This window comes from Archocentrus centrarchus, unplaced genomic scaffold (genome assembly GCF_007364275.1).
Source record: "Archocentrus centrarchus isolate MPI-CPG fArcCen1 unplaced genomic scaffold, fArcCen1 scaffold_33_ctg1, whole genome shotgun sequence".
Classification (NCBI taxonomy): domain Eukaryota; kingdom Metazoa; phylum Chordata; class Actinopteri; order Cichliformes; family Cichlidae; genus Archocentrus; species Archocentrus centrarchus.
In genome coordinates, this window is record NW_022060261.1 from 2,252,678 (window position 1) to 2,269,844 (window position 17,167).

The 17,167-nt window shown below is 44.6% G+C and overlaps 1 protein-coding gene across 1 annotated transcript in view; it reads left to right on the forward strand.

The window, feature by feature from the left end:
- Positions 1 to 17,167, forward strand: part of LOC115776536 (V-set and immunoglobulin domain-containing protein 8-like) — a gene marked incomplete at its 3' end in the record, with an annotated part of 59,928 nt that overhangs the window by 18,178 nt on the left and 24,583 nt on the right. The gene's annotated exons all lie outside the window — the stretch shown is intronic.

Here is a 17,167-nt window from a genome sequence, read left to right on the forward strand (position 1 = left end):
CTGTGTGTTTCTAATTTAGTACATAAATTTCATGAAGTTAATGCCGACCACATATTTTCCACCTGTTGATTATGATTATTATTAAACATTATTTGATGGGGATGATTCAGTTCCAATATCGATCATTAGACTGGCGTCCTGCACAGAGAGAGCAGCTGTGGCTAACTGGTTTGTCCCGAGTCAGGCTTTTACAGCCACAGTATATTTATACTGTCTATACTGTAGAGACGAGACAAACATTCAACTGCATATAAAAAGATATATTATCTAAAAATATGAATGATTATAAAATAATTCTGTAATTAATCAAAATGGCCGTAGTTCTGATTTGCTGTTAGCTGACCTTTGACCTTTGTTGTGAAATATTTAATACTAAAGCAGGCAGTGATGTGAAGACATCAGTTTCTGTATATAATCAGCTGTTCCACCTGCACTGATGCCCTCTGTGTGTTACTGTGCAGACAGTGATGCAGCTGCAGTCGACTCAGCACAGACAACTGAAGGCGTCAGTTATGGACCAACAAAGAAAACACAAAGATGAGCGGTACAGCTGCTCTGTTCTGTTCTCTGATCTGACAGGAACTCTTAATGCTTCAGCATATCAAGACATTTGGGACAATTTGATGCTCCAACTCTGTGGGAACAGTTTGGGGATGGCCCCTTCCTGTTCCAGCATGACTGCACACCAGAGCACAAAGCAGCTCCATAAAGACATGGATGAGCCAGTTTGGTGTGGAAGAACTTGACTGGCCTGCACAGAGTTCTGACCTCAGCCTGATAGAACACCTTTGGGATGGATTAGAGTGGAGACTGTGAGCCAGGCCTTCTCTCCAACATCACTGTCTGACCTCACAGATGTGCTTCTGGAAGAATGGTCAGAAATTCCCATAAACACTCCTAAACCTGTGGAAAGCCTTCCAGGAAGAGTTGAAGCTGTTACAGCTGCAAAGGGTGGGTGACATCATATTAAAGCCTCTGGATTAAAAATGGATGTTACTCAGGTTCATGTGTGTGTGAAAGTAGATGGATCATAATGTGTGTAATGTGACTTTTGGGTCACATTTGTCTCACAGAACATTCAGCAATGCTGTAACTAACTGCTGAGCACCAAAAGCAGCTCAGATGAAGCTGAGATGGGTCTGCTTCCTGGGTTTGGGAGCAGGATTAGGATGAGATGTAATAAATAATAAGAGGCAGACTGAACAGAGTGAAGTCATTTTAAAGTTGTGCATCTAAAACCACAACAGCTACTTCCTGTTGTTGACTGCAGTCAGTCTCAAGTCTCTGCCTTGGCTAACAATGGGCTCACGTTGCAATGGCATACTTGTTTCTGTTTTTATGTTGTGGTGAAGTGTGCACTGTGAGAAGATGGCAGCGTTGTGGTCGTCCACCTTCCTCTTCACAGAAATACCCCCCCCCCCCACCCCCCCGAGCTCTTCTGTCATTCGCTGCTTCACAGTAACGACTGTGCGATAAGAGAAAGCTGAAAACGACCCACAGCAGACTGCAAAAGCAGCACAACAGTTTATCAAAGCAAAGACACTGAGCAGGGCTCCATGGCCAAGTCAGTCAGCTGATCTCAGACCAGTATTGCATGCTTTCAGCCATTAAATAAAAACTCATGTCTATAATTCCTAATCATTTACATTATACTTTGTTAAACCTCTTAAATTAAAGCTGGGCGTCTGCTCTTCAACCCCATCTACATGGTTTGATTTAAAATCCACTGAGGTGGTGCACAGAATTTCTTTTCAGTGTTGTTGCCCTAAAACTGTGGAGCCAACTGTAAATGAAGCTTATTTAGAGCTGTGAATCATGCAGAGCATCTCTGTAAGAGTCCAGGAAGCTGAAAAAGTCTAAATGTGGAGACAGTATCTGTATCAGAGCTGTGCACGGACTGGCCTCAACAACGCTGCAACAACTGTGACCAACAAGCTAATCCACCAGGAGAACAAGCTAGTTAGCTAAGCTAAACAACCAGCTAAGCTGAACAATGACTGAAAGCTGTTGAGCTTCAGTCAGACCACAAAGAAGCTGTGGAAACCGTTTCTCTGTTTTTCATGTGAGGAACAAAGTCTGTCTGAATCTTCAGTGTTGCAGAGAGGCTGCAGACTCTGGTGGGGGCTCACTGCAGCCTCACTGCAGCCTGCCAGGACTCTTTGTCAGGGTGGAGACTGAAAATGTTTGAATTTTTAATGTAAATTAATGCAGATCGAAGTGTTACAGATCTGTGAGCTCCAGATTTTATGAGTTTTAACACTCAGTGTGGAAACTGACTGGATCTGAACTGGTTCCAGTACAGTGTGAACTGGGACTGTGTGATGCAGAGAGGTGCAGGTTGGAGGTCTTGATTGAACTCCAAAGCTTGTAATCATGTTTCCTGTTGTTTGAACTGTGTGTGTTTGTGTTCAGACTTTAAACCAGAGCCAGACGTCGTCTACTCTTCACTGAAGTATCCACCAGTCCAACCACTGACGTCCAGCTGCTGCTCTCTGACTGCTCCCCCAGCACCTCACAGATCATCCATGTGTTACATGCTTCATATCTTTTTGTCACTTAATTAGACTTTTATGATTTTATGAACTGGACTTTTAAAAATGTGTTTTGCTGCAAAATCAGGAACAACAATATAAATATGTTACTATGTTTCATGTCCTCAGTAACTTCATACTTTTAAATATTATTTTCGGGTCCTGCGTGAATATGGAGTAATAAACATTTGATCTCATGTGTGTTCTCACGTGGTTCTGTGGGTGAGAAAATGTGAGCTGTTCTGGTTTGTTTGTGGTGAATCAACACACACCTCTGTAAGTGCAGCCACTGTGGATGTGTTAGCCTGGCAGCAGTGAGTAATCATGGATCATTTTTACATTTTAAACCATGTTTCATCAGACTGTGCAGGCGGAGAGTCTCAGTGCTGCGTGCTCTAGTTTGGCTAACAATAGATCATGTTTTTTTCCCACGCTGTGGTGAAGCGTCTCAGTGCAGAGACAGAAGATGGCAGCTTTGTGGTCGTCCACCTTCCCCTTCACAGAAATACCCCCCTCTCTGCTGCACAGTGACGGTGGTGCGATAAGAGAACTCTGAAAACGTGCTGCGGCCTTTAAAACGTCTCCCTGTGCAGACAGATTATGACCCAGAGCTGCAGGCAGACCCACACGATGCTGTGGAAACATGTCTGTGTTTGATGTGAGGAAGCAGGTCGCTTCAGAAAGAGCTGCAGGCAGCCGGAGACAGAGAGGCTGACAGGTTTGACTTTTTAATCTCAGTGTATTTGAGAAGCTTTACACTCACACAGTCAGTATGTTTCTATACGTCACCTCAGGAACACTTTATTTGAAGGGGTGTACGTGAGACTGTCATGAACATTAAGGAGTCTTCATGGCTGTTCATGACTGTTGTCATTAAGTGTCATTTGGTACATTATGACACTTTTGACACTTTCAATGCAAAGTTGAATTTTAAAGGATGTCAGATTTGCATTGAAAGTGAAACTCAATGACAACAGTCATAAACCGTCATGAAGACTCCTTCATGTTCATGACAGTGTCATGTCAGTCTTATGTACACCTCTTCAAATAAAGTGTTAGCATTACCTCTGACATCAGTGAATAATCGTGGATATTTTTCATGATATTTGACATTTTGCAAATCTGTGCAGTCAGGTTTATTCTTTATGGAGGCATGAAGGAGACTAAAGCCGGTGCTATCAGTAGACAATCACAAGTGTTTTTATACATTTTTCACAAGGGATCACTTTTTATTTATTGCTCTTGTACCTGGGAAACATTCACAGCATCACACTCAGTAGTTTAATATGAAAACAGGAAGCTGAAAGTGTTTGACGAGCTCATGAACATGTGACTCAGACTGGAGTCTAGATCAGATCTTCTGACTGAACAGAGATTTTATTTCCCATTTGGCCTGACAAAAGTTTATTTTAATATTTAAAATAAAATCAAAAACAAACTAGAGAGTAACTGCATGGAATTTAATCATTAATGGATTTTTACGGAAGCATCATTGATGACCTGCTTGTATCCATGTAGAGTTTCCAGTCCAGCAGCTCCCTCTAGTGTCCATATCTAAAGCCTGTGGGAGGATGGTGTTAATCTAAAATGTGAATCATAGTGTTCCAGTCAGTCATCAGTGTGTCTCTGCACAGCTGTCATTAAAATGTGTTCAGAGGGCCTCAGTGTGTGAATGGTTCCAGTTCAGCTCCATAACAGCAGCGTCCCTGGTTTGATTCCTGTGTTTCAGCTCATATCTGCCTCTCTCACTGAGGGGGACGTCCACTACATGGAAATGGATTTGATCAGGAACCAAACTACAGCTCACAGGGGACATTAGATTTTTAACATGTCTTCTCATCCATGTGAACTTATGAATGTCTAGGGGCTGGGTGGGCAAATATTTATTACATCATTTTATGTTAAAACATTAATTACTTGTCTGGTCCATGAATCGCCAACTTATTGTGGTGGAGGGGTTTATGTGTACCAGTGATCCAAGGAGCTATGTTGTCTAGGGGCCTTGCCCAGTGGTAGGCTCCCCCATGACAAATTGGTCCTGAGTGATGGGCCAGACAAAGATTGATTCCCATGACCCCTATGGAACACACATCAAGGGAATAGGGTTACCAGGGCCCTACCCTCAACTGAACAGTTACTGATAAGATTGGAATAATGTTCATCAGTAGCCAGGTTTTTTTTTTTTCCTGCTCTCGGTGGAGACAGACACATTTTTCTCTTCTCCCCAGCCTTCCCTATCTACCCCGGCTTTTTGCTGCTTCGCTGCTTAGAGCGTCTCTTCACACATCCCCGAACTGGAAATTAAATTATGGATCTGGTCAGCTGGTCTCTCAACACTACTGATGGCCAAATTCTTATCACGAGGAGACTGGGAGAAGGGGAACCCTCTTTCCTCTGGTCCGACTACACATGGATTCCCGTGGGGATGGAAGATAACATTCCTGGCTGCACTGTGTGGACGTAGCATATATATTGATACCAGGATTTCTTTTCCCGAATTGGACCTGGGGATACCTGGTTTCCAGGCAGCTGTTCAGGCCCTATTACGGTGCCTTGCGAAAGTATTCAACCCCCTTGAACTTTTCAACCTTTTGCCACATTTCAGGCTTCAAACATAAAGATATAACATTTTAATTTTTTATGAAGAATCAACAACAAGTGGGACACAATCGTGAAGTGGAATGAAATTTATTGGATGTGTCAAACTTTTTTAACAAATAAAAAACTGAAAAGTGGGGCGTGCAATATTATTGCGTTAATACTTTGTAGCGCCACCTTTTGCTGCAATTACAGCTGCAAGTCACTTGGGGTATGTCTCTATCAGTTTTGCACATCGAGAGACTGAAATTCTTGCCCATTCTTCCTTGCAAAACAGCTCGAGCTCAGTGAGGTTGGATGGAGAGCGTTTGTGAACAGCAGTCTTCAGCTCTTTCCACAGATTCTCGATTGGATTCAGGTCTGGACTTTGACTTGGCCGTTCCAACACCTGGATACGGTTATTTGTGAACCATTCCATTGTAGATTTGGCTTTATGTTTTGGATCATTGTCTTGTTGGAAGATAAATCTCCGTCCCAGTCTCAGGTCTCTTGCAGACTCCAACAGGTTTTCTTCCAGAATGGTCCTGTATTTGGCCCCATCCATCTTCCCATCAATTTTGACCATCTTCCCTGTCCCTGCTGACGAAAAGCAGGCCCAAACCATGATGCTGCCACCACCATGTTTGACAGTGGGGATGGTGTGTTCGGGGTGATGAGCTGTGTTGCTTTTACGCCAAACATATCGTTTTGCATTGTGGCCAAACAGTTCGATTTTGGTTTCATCTGACCAGAGCACCTTCTTCCACATACTTGGTGTGTCTCCCAGGTGGCTTGTGGCAAACTTTAAATGAGACTTTTTATGGATATCTTTGAGAAATGGTATCCTCCATATCCAATCAGGAGAGATCCTGTTATTCATGCCAGGTATGTTCCACTCGGGCAGATGGTCTCCTATTCCCAGTCTCCTCGTGGAGAAAATTTGATCGACTGCGTTGAGAGGCCAGCTGATCAGATCCATAACCTTAATTTGCAGTTTGGAGAGATGTAAAAAAGAGGCTCTTAGAGCATAGCAAAGCAGCAAGGCAGGATAATCGGGGTAGGGATAGCAGGGAAAACGGGTGTGCCTCAGTCGAGAGCCAGAAGAAAAAAAAAAAAGTGGCAATAACAAAATTGGCCAGCAGGTGTCACTGTGCAAATGCGTTTCAGATTGTTTTGAAGCTTCGATACAATTCCAGCACAAATGCTACAAATCCTTGAGTGTTTCACAAAGCCTCGTTTTGGCCATCAGTAGAAAAAAGCTGGTTAGTCTCTTGGTCACAACACTGAAGATCATTTTACACAGTGTCTCAATTTTTGGGGAATTGGCTTTGTAGTTTGATGTTTGCAGCAGTATAACATTTATAATCCTGAAATTAACAGCTAAACCTAATAAATACATCAAGAAAATATACTGCAAACTAAAAGTGATTTAAAATTGTCCAGTAATAACCATAACAATAATAACCAAATTCAATGATGTCTTAGACATCTACAGCTGCCCACTGCCTGCTAGATGTCCATCAATGTGAACTTCTGTCTGTCCTTCTACCACTAAGAACTGAAGTAGGTCATTCACAAATCACCAGATACAGTCAAGCAATATGTTCAGCTGGAGGTTTTCATTATTTCTGCTTCACTTTCTGCTTTCTGTACCACACAAAAATAGCCACAGGAATGAGAACAAAAAGTATCAGGCTTGCTATCGGTCCATATCGTATTTTAATGGCTCCATCCTCTGTGAGTCCTCCTGATGGACCTGCAGGTAGAAACAGGTGTGAGGTGTCAGCTGTCAGGTAGGTGATGAGTGAAGAACAGAACAGAATCCATTTCCTCTTCAAACTGCTGTCAGACATTATCTACTGCACTCTGATCACATCACTCAGACCAGCTGCTTTCTACAAAGTCTCATCAACAACATCTTTAGAAACAAACATCAACAACCAGGAAGCAGCTTCACCTCTGATCACAGACACACTGAACTCTGCTCACTCACCTGGAGGAGGAGCAACAACTCTCAGGTAGATGATGCTGATGGGCCCAGTCTTCAAAATGGCTGTCTTCCCATGGTCTGTTAGTCTATGGATGACACGACACTCGTATGTTCCAGTGTCGTTTATCGTCACATCCTTCAGAGTCAAAGACACGTCTTCATCCTTCATCTGTTTGTCCTGCAGTTCCACCCGATTTACAAAAGATGGATGCTGGAAATATGGAACAGACTGGGTGTCCCAGTAAAAAAGGACATATTGTGTCTTCAAGTCACGTCTACTCCACTCTGCACCTGGTCTGATGATGGTATTTGGAGCTCGACATGTCAGATTGATGTTCTGTCCAGACTCTGCTGTAATGTTTTTCTTGTCTGAAAGAGGAAACACAGAGCAGAGAGGTTAAAGGAACTTTTTGGTACAGTAGTCAGTCAGAGTGAGTTTCAAGCTGTTCAAGAAGTGTGAGAGAAGTGACACGGTGGTCTGATCAAACAGAGGCCGCTCTGCAGGGTGCGTTGGATTCAACCGACTGGGACATGTTTCGCAGCAGCGCGGGCGGAGACATCGAGGAGTTTACGGAAACTGTTGTGGGATTTATTGGGAAAGTTGTTGAAGACACTTCACTTAGGAGGACCATCAGGACTTTTCCCAACCAGAAGCCGTGGGTGGATAAATCTGTCCGCGACGCCGAGGTCCCGCACCGTTGCCTACAACTCCGGCCTCGCCTCTGGGAACATGGAGGACTACAAGGTTGCATCATACAACGTCCGCAGAGCGGTGAAAGAGGCTAAACATCGCTACGGCCGCAGACTGGAACAGCAACTACAACAGTCTGACTCCAGGGGACTGTGGCAGGGACTACGCACCATCACGGACTACAAAGCACCACACACACACCCGGTGAGTGCCGACGCTTCTCTGGCTGATGAACTCAACATCTTCTTTGCGCGCTTTGAGTCGGGAAGCCGACAGCCCGCTGCGCTCCCGGCCGGAGGGGCGGAGACACTCACTGTGACGGAGCGTGACGTGAGGAGGGCGTTTAGACGTGTAAACACCAGGAAAGCGGCTGGACCAGACGGTATTAGTGGACGTGTCCTTAAGACCTGCGCTGACCAGCTGGCACCTGTGTTTACACTGATATTCAACCTCTCACTGAAACTGTGTGTGATTCCCACCTGCTTTAAAAAGTCCATCATAGTCCCTGTCCCAAAGAAACCACACCCCAGCAGCCCCAATGACTTCAGGCCCATAGCACTCACCTCTGTGGTGATGAAGTGTTTTGAGAGACTCATCAAGACATTCATCACCTCCTCACTGCCCACCACCCTCGACCCACTACAGTTTGCATACCGGCCAGACAGATCCACAGATGACACCATATCCTTCCTCCTCCACAAGACCCTTTCACACATAGACACTGGTAAGGGGAACTATGTGAGAGTGCTGTTTGTAGATTACAGCTCAGCATTCAACACCATAGTTCCCTCCAGGCTGGTCTCTAAGCTGCTGGACCTGGGCCTGGGCCCATCCCTGTGCAGGTGGGTTCACAGCTTCCTGACCAGCAGACCACAGGTGGTACGAGTGGGTCACCTCACCTCATCCTCCCTCACCCTCAACACTGGATCCCCCCAAGGCTGTGTGCTCAGCCCTCTGCTGTACTCACTGTACACCCATGACTGCGAGGCCACGTCAGAGTCCAACGTCATCATCAAGTTTGCTGACGACACTGCTGTTGTGGGACTAATCTCTCACAATGAGGAGACAGCCTACAGGAGAGAGGTCTCCCGCCTGGAGAACTGGTGCCAGGAGAACCACCTCCTGCTCAACGTCAGCAAAACGAAGGAACTGATCGTGGACTTCAGCAGGAAGCAGCAGAGGGACTACCATCCACTTGTCATCAGTGGTGCTGAGGTGGAAAGAGTGGACACTTTCAAATACCTGGGAGTGACCATCTCACAGGACCTGTCCTGGACTCATCACATAAACATCACTGTGAAGAAGGCCAGACAGCGTCTCTACCTCCTCAGGCGGCTGAGAGACTTCAAGCTCCCACTCAAGGTGCTCAGGAACTTTTACACCTGCACCATCGAGAGCATCATGCGTGGGAGCATCACCACCTGGATGGGAAACTGCACCAAGCAGGACTTCATGGCCCTAAAAAGGGTGGTTCGTTCAGCTGAACGGACCATCAGAACCACCCTCCCCAACCTGCAGGACATTTACACCAAGCAGTGCAGGCTGAGGGCCATGAAGATCCTAAAACAGCCCAGCCACCCCGGACACTCTCTCTTCTCCCTGCTCCCATCAGGCCGGCGTTACCGCTGCCTGAGGGCTAAGACTGAAAGGTTGAAGAGTTTTTACCCACAAGCCATCCGTCTGCTCAACTCTGAGCCCTAACTGGACCATTATTGCACAATGTAAATATTATAATTTATAAAAGTGTGTATAGTGTATAGTATATAGAGTATAGTGTATAGTGTGAATTACTTTTTTTTTTTTTTTTTTTTATTCTTCTTATTTATATGTGTGTGTATATATGGTTGCAGGTACAAAATACATTTCACTGTGCATTGTACTGTGTATAACTGTGCATGTGACAAATAAACACTATCTTAATCTTAAATCTTAAATCTTAAAAAAAGATTTCTGTGCAATTTCCTCAACATGAAAAAAGGACTTGACATCTAGTGGAAGCTAAGGTAACTGAATTCCTCTCAGAATTACTTAAGAGATCATCCTCTTTTTTCCTATTTTTCTTCAATTTATTTCAAATTCATGAGAAGAGATAACCATACAGTCACCTTGTAGTGGTAGTAAACCAATATTTTTGGAGCAGCAGGGGGGCATGCCAAAGTAGCAGGCACCTTATGACTGAGACCTTTGCTGTCCTCCATGGGCGTCTTTTCCCATCCGTTTTGCTTTTATGAGTACTATCCCCTAAACTTTACTACTTTTTAAAGACTTTCATTCATTACTCCCATAAATATATCCAAGATACTATAAATGAACAACTAATACTATGAAAGGAAGAAATGCCACGGCCGATGTGTTCACAAACCATTACTTATATGCAATGCATCTCAACAATGTTATGGTTTAATTTTAAATAATTTTGAAAGTTAATCTTCAAAAGTACAGAAGCTAATGTCAAACTTATATCGTCAAACTTGCCCCTGAACGAACAGCACGGTCGGCTATGAAATTCATCATCAAATCATGCAGACGATCACATTCCAGGAGGCCGGCGACCTTTCTCTCAGCTGATCATTAGAATTCTATTGTTTACATTGATCATGTATACCTAGATTACTTACTTTGAACCTCAGATGTGGGCTTGAACCATTTCTTAAGCCCAATCATCTGGTCCCCACGCCTGGCAGCCACTTGTGACGGCTGCTGTTTTCTCATTTCTCTTACATGCATGAGAAGCCATGACAGCAGCAGACGATATGGCAGTCCTGACCCAATCAAATGGCTAAGATTGAAAGACTGTAAATATTGCCACGTGGGTCCACATGGCAGACCGTGCAACAAAATTTTTTTTAGGAAAATTAAAAAGTAGACGGCGCAGAGAGGTGGAGTAGGTGGAAAATGCGTCTGGCGCCGGCATAATTTGAAAGCCCTGTACACCATCAGCAATACATGTAAATTGTAGAGAAATATACTCATAGAAAAATGCTCCCATTAAAAATATAGCCTATTACAAAATATCTCTTGTACCTTCACTATATGTAGCATTCACCATGATATAAAAATAGAAACAACCTTAATGATGCCATCCCACCAAAAGCCTAACATTAGTCAGTTAATTAGAAATGCCTATGGACCCCATACGGCACAAATATTACTACCACTATGAAACAAATGTATTTACAAATTCAATGACATAATCTCATTGTACATTCTGTATAATTACAATAAAGTCATTCTATTCTATTCAAAACCAGTTGGATCTAAGCCACTAAATCCCGCATGTAAACAACAACAACCCTAAATGTACATTCATATAACGGGTTACTTGCAGCAAGCAGACAATAAATGGTGTATCTGTAAAGTCCGTTAACTATCAGAGACTCTACATGCTGTTCCTCTTACCGGCTGCCTCTCCAGTGTTTTAGTTGTCTTGTCTGCACAGACTTTCAGAGCCACACAACATTCAGCGTAATCTGTCAGTGTTCTGTTTTATACTTCCGTTAGTATAACTTGCGTTCCGTTACCGCAGATCCACAATAACCTACACAATGTAGGATAATATATAATAGACTGTAAATAGTCCGGCCTGTTAATTAGTCTTGTTTGTTGATTTTATATATATATATATATATATATATATATATATATATATATATATATATATATATATATATATATATATATATATTCTTTTCTTAATAGTGTAAATTATTATATTTATATTTATAATAACTGCGGCTGCTGTTACACCCAAATTTCCCCTCTGTGGGACAATAAAGGCTGTTTCTTCTTCTTCTTCTTCTTCTCAAATGGCGCAGTTGTGGGTCACATGACATTGCGCGGTAATTGGGCTCAGCTGTAAGGCAGTAACATTACGTGCCACCCGGCTCAGCGGCGAGTCACATGACTTATTGATTTCATCCTTTCCTGTCTGCTATATAGATATTTTTACCTCTCCCCTGAAGCACAAAGGTTTGAAATCAATTTACAATTTACGAGTGTGGGCGGGTCCTCGTCTGGACACGGAAGCCGAAGCGCACAAACGTGGGAGAACACGCTCCCCTTTGTTGTGCTGTGAACACGTTTTACGGTCCAAACCAAACTACTGCAGCATCTGTGTGCTGCACAGAGGGAAACACAGACAGCGCTTAGAGCAAGACGACAAGTACGCACTTTGTGTCCTTTTATCTGTGATATGAACTGATACAAAGCAGCAAGTTCAGCCTTAGAGCCCAACCTAATTCACAGCTGTGAAAATTCCTTTGCTTTTCTCATGTAATACACATGTAATATGGTAGAAACCTTGATGTTGAGAAGGCAGAGTCACGCCCTTCTGCTGCTTTCCTCACACGTTCTTGGTTTGAGACTGGCTAGCTTGTTTTTCAGCTGAGCACCGAGTGCATTCGCGGTGGAAAAACTGCTGAACAGTTTAAATACTGGCACCGGCACCAGAATTCCGTCAGTGGAAAAGAGGCTTAAGAGGAGGGTCTGTCCATCAAACCTCAGATTCAAGAGGAACAATGCGGTTTCCATCCTGGTCGCTGAACACTGGACCAGCTCTTCATCCCCTTGAGCGAGAGCTTGGTCTGTATTACCGGCAGTAAGTTGTATTTGTTTCCTGTGGGTGTTGGGGTTCATCAGGGCTGCCCTTTGTCATCAATTTCTAGGCATAGCCAAGTGGTGGAAGGCTTCTGCCTTGGTGGCCTCAGAATCTCATCTCTGCCTTTTGCAGATGATGCAGTCCTGTTGGCTTCATCAGGTGGTGGCCTCCATCCAGCGCGCAGTGGAAAGGTTCGCAGCTGAGTGTGAAGTGGCTGGCATGGGAATTAATGCTTCTAAGTCTGAGGCCATGGTCCTCAGTTGGAAATAGTTGAGTGCCCTCTCCGGCTCAGGGACGAGTTCCTGCCCCAGGTTGAGGAGTTTAAGTATCTCGGGCTCTTGTTCACGAGTGATGGGAGAAGGGAGTGGGAGATCGACAGACTAATTGGGCCTGCATCTGCAGTGATGCGGATGTTGGACCAACCGGTCTGTCAAGGTGGAGAGGAAGCCGAGTGTGAATGCAAAGCTGTCGATTTACCGGTCAATCTACGTCCCTGCCCTCACCTATGGCCATGAGCTTTGGGTAGTGACTGAAAGAATGAGATCATGAATACAAGTGGCAGAAATGAGCTTCTGTGGCGAGACAGTGATTGGATGGTGTAATTGGTAGTTGTGTATGGAGGTGAGTGAATAAGAGAAACAAAATGATTCTCAATAGATTGCCAGACAACACCACCCAGGGAATTGTAGATTTTAGCAGAAGGCATGCACAAGTTCATCCACTGAGGCAGGAGACGAGGTTCAATGTTAAAACAATACAAATTTATTTTTAAAAAATGATTAAAATGCAAAAAGCATAAACACAACAAAATCATAACCAGTAGCTGGGGCCCTATGGGGGACAGGAAGCAGTGCGAGGGACGATGGAATCCTCCCCCAAAAAACAAAGAAAACTAAAGCAAACTAAATCAACCAGACACGTGACGACCACACCTGTGAGTGAAGACCACAATCCCAGGACAACACATCTGGGTATGAACCCATATTAAAACCAGCATCAGAAAAATATCTTAAACTGTTGTGCATGAAGCCGAGCACCACTGTGGATACCACTACCTTCAGCAGCAGGACCCAGAACCAGACAGTGGGCAAGACAAGACGCAGCAGTGAAAGCCAGATTTTCAGCAATGAAGACAGTAGAAGACAATGGCAAAAACAAGACAGAACAGCAATGTTAACAGGACAACAGCGGCTCCAATCAGCTGGAAGCTGTGTGTTTTTGTTGCTGTAAATGAGTCCGCTGGAGAATGCTGCATCTGACAGACAGTGAATTACAGGACAGCCAACTATAACCACAGATATTACAATTTTACAACCCACCTACCTACTTCCAAACAGGCTCATGCATCATCCACTAAAAGGAACATGACACAGACAGCTAACTGGAGTTCACCTGTGACCATACTAGCGCCAGCCTCAGAAACACCATTCATTATGCAGAAAGAGAGAGAGAAGACACTTACCGCAGCCAAGCCCTGCCTGACACAGCCCATATAGATGCCAAAAGAGTGCTACTCTGCTATTCTGCCAAAGGCTGGGACCTGAAGCCCAAAAATGACTCAATCAGCTGGGAGCGAGGAGGACACAGGTAGAGAGGAGCTATTTATATACCCACTCTGAAGAATGGCAGGCTCATTAAGAGATGTTGATACTGCCACACTACCTCCAAAGGGTGGCTGGCCTCTCCCTTAGAGACAGGGTGAGGAGTGCAGCCATCCGGGATGGGCTCAAAGTAGAGCTGCTGCTCTTCCACATCAAAAGGAGTTGAGGTGGTTCAGGTATCTGAATAGGATGCCTCTTGTGTGAGGTGTTGTGGGCATGTTCTACTGGGAGGAGGCCCCGGGACAGACCCAGTACACGTTGAAGATATTATATCTCTCAGCTGGCCTGGGAGCACCTTTGCCCCACACCCCTCACCCCGGACGAGCTGTGGTGGTGACTGGAGAGAGGGAGGTCTCGGCTTCTCTGCTTAGGCTGCTGCCCCCACAACCCGACCCCGGATAAGCAGAAGAAAATGGATGTGTAAGAGCCATTTCTTGTCTTTTATTTTGATTTACATTGTTTGGTTGTAGTGTCTGCATACTAGGGGGCGGCACAAGGTGACAGGTTAAATAGGTTTGTGAATAATGACATTCAGGTGTGCTGTTGGCCGGGAGGAAGCACACAGTCTTTTGACCGTCACCGTGGTTTTAGATTGCGGGTGGCCAGCAATTGGGCCTTTCTTTAGTTGCACGCAATTGATTGTGTTGAACCATTAAGCGCTTATTTGTTATGGACACCATTGCAAAATAAATGAAATGAGCTTCACTTCAAGGATTTGTGGATGGCACTCATTTTTTAACCAACGGAGATGCGTCAAGCAAGCAATCACGCCCTTACCAGCCCCTCAGCCTGTAAAGTGGTGAATCAAGTCACTACAGGATAGATGGATGGATGGTAATATTTCTCAGTTTGCAAGATTTGATATGTTTTTTTATGTTCTATTACGAATAAAATATGGGTTATTAAAATTTGTAAATCATTGCACTGTTTTTATTTACATTTTACATAGCATCCTATGGAGAAAATTCTTCCTCTCATAAACCACTGTGAGTCTTACTGTCTCTTCTATTGATGTTTACAGCCCTTCTGTTCATGTTTAACATGAAGTTTCTCTCTCACATCAACAACAAGGAAGCAGCTTCACCTCTGAGAACAGACTGAATTCAAAAGTACTGGCTCACCTGGAGGAACAACAGAAAGGTAGATGATGTGGTAAGTCTTAATATGGTTTGTTCCTGTCTGGACGACATGACACTGGTATATTCCATGATCAGCAGTCGTCACATCCTTCAGGATCACAGACACGTCTCCATCCTTCATCTGTCTGTCCTGCAGATCCACCCAGTTCTTAAAGGATGGATGCTGGTTTTCTGGATCAAACCGCTCATCCCGGTACAAAAGGACATATTCTGTCTCCAGGTCACGTCTGCGCCACTCTACAACTATGATGCTGTTTTCGTTTGGAGCTCGACATGGCAGGGTGACAGTCTGTCCAGGCACAGTTATGATATTTATTTGGTCTGAAAGAGAAAACAGCACATAGCAGAGAGGTTAAAGGAATCAAATTACAAATGTTAATTTCACATTGATGAACAAACAAAGAGTCCAGCAAGCTTAGCTTAATTGGACCAGAGGGTTGTACTAAGCTATGAGATTCTCCCAAAGAAGTGCCGGCTGTTTCGGCTCCCAAATGGCTCCTCAGATTGTAGTTAAAAAAATGTGTAAAATTAATTACTTTTCCTCACCATTCCCGCATGTAGCCTCTGTAAAGCGCAACTTCCTCTTGCTGTTTCCAGTCTCTGAGCAAACTTTACAGGAGACGCTCCCTCTGTGTTTGATCTGTGTGGACTCACGGTTGCTACTTTTCCACCAGCAGGGTGCCGGTGATTGTGCCAGTGCTGGTTCTGGTTTCAATGAACCGGCAAAACGCTTAAGAACGGGCCTGTGTTTCCATTGCGCTTTGTGAACTGCTCCTTTATGTATGAGTGTGGGCGGGTCCTCGTCTGTACATGTAATACACACCATGTTGAGACGGCAAAGCCACGCCCTTCTGCCACTTTCGTCACGCGTTCTTGGTTCGAGACCAGCTAGTTTGTGGGGCCAGAGTTGAACCCGTTTTTCGGCCGAGCACCGAGTGTTTCGGCGGTGGAAAACCCACATAACGGTTCAAATTAAGGCACGAGCTCCGGAACCCTGTTGGTGGGAAAGCGGCCTGTGTGTTGTGTCTGTGCACAGACAGGCAGATTCCGCCACACACCTTAACCAATCACATGCGGCTTCCACAAAAGAGCCGGGTCGTTCGCGACCGACCCATCACTATTTCAGTGTGAGTGCGTGTGTCAAAGGAGAGGCAACATGGAGAAACCGAAGCAGCAGAAAGGGGGTGCGGAGAAGTTATGTGCAAAGAAATAGAAGAGTGTCTCTGTAGATGCTACAAAATGTGTAAAGATCAGACATGTTCCCTGCTCCAGCAACAGCAGGCTGTATGCAGGGACACAGCTATATACTTTCTGAGGTGTATCTGCCATACACCTTCGTGTTCATGTGTACCAATCTCACTTATTCATGGACTTATAAAATACAAGACTGATACAGGCTTTTATTTTCCATCATCCACTTTCATCAAGCCTCTACACTGATATAACTTACCGACTGTCTTTAAACCACTTTGAAAAGCTTTTTTTCATCCCAACAACATTTTTATCCTTCTCTTTCTTTCATTTTCTGTTTTGTGCCCCATGGAGCTTTCTTTTTTGCCTCTCCATCTTGAGCTAACTGTCATCAGATGATAGCACGATTCTAATGGAAACAGTCACGACCAAGCGCGTTCTCAAAAATGCGTGCTGGAGCACTTTTTGTGTGTGTGTGTGTGTGGGGGGGGGGGGGGGGGGGGGGGGGGTAGAAGAAGCACAGGGGCGCCTAATCAGTGCCATGCCTCTGTTATTGATCATATATGCACAGCTGTTAAATACAGATAATCGCAAATAGAGAAATAATTTCTCCACATGGCTTTGGCTCCCCCCTTTGTGCATTGCAGATAGTGCACACCCCCTGTTTGCGCCCCTGGCTGTAGGTGAAGACAGCAGCAGCGGACAGGGGGAGGAGCAGCCAGAGACGCAGGCTTTGGAAAGGAAACCGAGGCACAGAGTGAGCGGGAAAGTGTAGTATGTAAGCAGGTAGTAACATTAGGATAATACAGGGACTTTGAGGTGATGGAGGTAACATTAGCTCTATTACATG